This window comes from Mastomys coucha, unplaced genomic scaffold (assembly GCF_008632895.1).
Source record: "Mastomys coucha isolate ucsf_1 unplaced genomic scaffold, UCSF_Mcou_1 pScaffold22, whole genome shotgun sequence".
NCBI lineage: Eukaryota > Metazoa > Chordata > Mammalia > Rodentia > Muridae > Mastomys > Mastomys coucha.
In genome coordinates, this window is record NW_022196905.1 from 10,504,469 (window position 1) to 10,507,360 (window position 2,892).

Below are 2,892 nucleotides of genomic sequence, written 5' to 3' on the forward strand. Positions count from 1 at the left end.
GCACTTACTAGCCAGCACATCTGTGGGAAACTACTTCTTCAGAATTCCAGCTTATACAGAAGGGCAGCTGGAACACCTAGTTTCATGGGACTGAGCAACTACTAGATTTTTGGATTTCCCATTCACAGCTACCCATTGTTGGGTTGGACTATAGACTGTAAGTCATTACAATAATTCCCTTAATATATAAAGATATTTCCTAAATTCTGTAACTCTAGAGAACCCTGACTAATACATTCCCTCTCAGAGCATCCTCACCACAACAGCCCCTTCTTAGTTTCCTCATTTCACAATCACTCCAAGTTAAACATATAAAGGCAATGATTCAAAGCTGGGATCTATATATGAAAGAAAAGACATTGTATTTGTCTTTCTAGACCTAGCTTATGTTACTCAATTTTTTTCCAGTTCCATCCATTTACCTGTAACTGTCATAATTTCTTTTAAAACTTATTATTATTATTACTATTACTACTAATACTAATATTATTATTATATGTGTGGGCACATGTACCATGACATGCATGTGGAGATCAGAGGGCAATTTAGGAGTGCTCTCCTTCCACCTTTATGTGAGTTCCAGGAACCAAATCAGACCATCAGGTTTGCACAGCAAGTACACTTACCCAGAGCCATCATACCAACCCCCAGATTCCACAATTTCATTTTTATTTATAACCAAATAAAAACATTGTGCATAAGCACCACACTTTCCTTATCCGTTGATTAGTGTATGGATATTTGGACTGATCCTATGTTTTACCTATTATGAATAGAGCAGCAATGAACATAGATGAGCAAATATCTCTGGTTGGATGTATACTTTTAATGGTTATTCTTGGTTGTCAACTTGACTATATCTGGAATGAACTACAATCCAGAATTGGAAGGCTCACCTGTGGCCCTAATCTGGAGGCTGAGAGATACAAGTTTCTGACCTGGATCTTGGCATGGAGATCTTAAGGCATAGTGGCTATGAATCCCAGAAGATTAAGATAGGAAGATCTCCGAGTTCAAGATCATCTGGGATTAAAGGTGGGGCACACCTTTTGCTGAAGACCTACATAAGGAAATTGGAAGAGGGAAGGCTTTCTCTCTCTTCTTTGCCTGCTTGCCTTGTGGGACTGAGCAACTGCTAGATCCTTGGACTTCCATTCACAGCTGCCACTGACCATTGTTGGGAGCTGGACTACAGACTGTGAGTCATCAATAAGTTCCTTTACTATATAAAGACTACCCATAAGTTCTGTGACTCTAGAGAATAGAGAACCCTGACTAATACAATACTCCTTTGAGAATGTGTGCAGGAGTGTTATAGCTGGTTCATGTGATGTTTCTAGTTTTTTGGGTTGTTTTGTTTGTTTGTTTGTTTTTTGGTTTTGGGTTTTGTTTGTTTGTTTGTTTTGAGACAGGGTTTCTCTGTGTAGCCCTGGCTGTCCTAGAACTCACTCTGTAGACCAGGCTGGCCTCAAACTCAGAAATCTGCCTGCCTCTTCCTCTCAAGTGCTGGTATTAAAGGCATGCACTTTTAGAGAAACTTCACCACATATTTTAAAGTGGCTGGCCTACATTGTCACCAACAATGTATAAGGCTCTCCTCATATTCACACTAGCACTTACTGTCATCTGTATTCTTGATAATGAACATTCTGACTTGGACCATATGGAATCTCAAGTAGTTTTAATCTGCATTTCCTTGATGGATAGGAACTGTTTGTTGAACACTTTTAAAAGTATTTACTAGCCATTTATATTCTTTTGAGGAAACTCTTTATTCATTTCTATAACTGATTTTTAGTTGGGTTGCTTGTTTAGGTAGGGGGGAGAGCTTTTGAATTTGTATGTGTGTGCGTATGTGTTGGCCGGTAAAACCATGCCAGGAAGATTGGTAAGATAGAGCAGGTTGAGACCCAGAGACTCGGTAGGCACACACCTGAGACTAAGGCAATTCCCCACTCCCTATCTAACTCCTGGCCTGAAACATGTGCCACATTCCTCATAAAAGGAAGCATGACCTGTGGTCATGTAGGCCCACCACATAGTTCTCCATGCTAATGAGGTACCTAGAGGCCAGGAGGGCTAGGCCTGACATTCCTCCCTACAAAGGTATTTAATCTCAGGTCCACATGAAGAACTGGGTATGGTTCAGTATGCATCCATTTTCCACTTTGAACAATCAATAAACAAGTCAAACTGTCTCTTTCATCAAGATTTGTGTGGAGAGGCATGGAGAAGACATTCTACTGCAGAGCCATACATTAATTTTCCAATAGAAGTCCTCTCTGCGCTCCAGCCTAACTAAACTAAGGACAATCACAGATGAGATAAGCTGGTGCTCTCCTTTCCCAGTCCCTTTCTATCTTCTAATGCCTTCTGCTATCTTTCTTTGGTGTCGTAAAGTTTTCAATGTAGAGGTGTTTATTTATAATAAATGACACTATTTATTCTCAAGTGTGTATGTTTGTGTGTGGTGTGTGTGTGGTATGTTTGTGTGTGGTGTGTGTGTGGTATGTGGTATATGTGGTATGTGTGTGTGGTATGTGGTATGGTGTGTGTGTGTGTGTGTTGTTGTGTGTTGTGTATGGTATGGTGTATGTGTGGTGTGGTGTGTGTGTGGTGTATATGTGGTGTGTGTGTGTGGTGTGTGTGTGTGTGGTGTATTGTGGTGTGTGTGTGTGTGGTGTATTGTGGTGTGTGTGTGTGGTGTGTGTGTGGTGTGTGTGTGATTTGTGTGTGTGTGTGTGTGGTGTGTGTGTGGTTTGTGTGTGTGTGTGTGTGTGGTGTGTGTGTGGTGTGTGTGTGGTGTGTGTGTGGTGTGGTTTGTGTTGAAAGGCTGGAGAATCTTAGAATGTATAATGTATAACTTTTACCTAAAAGCAGGCATGGAAAACC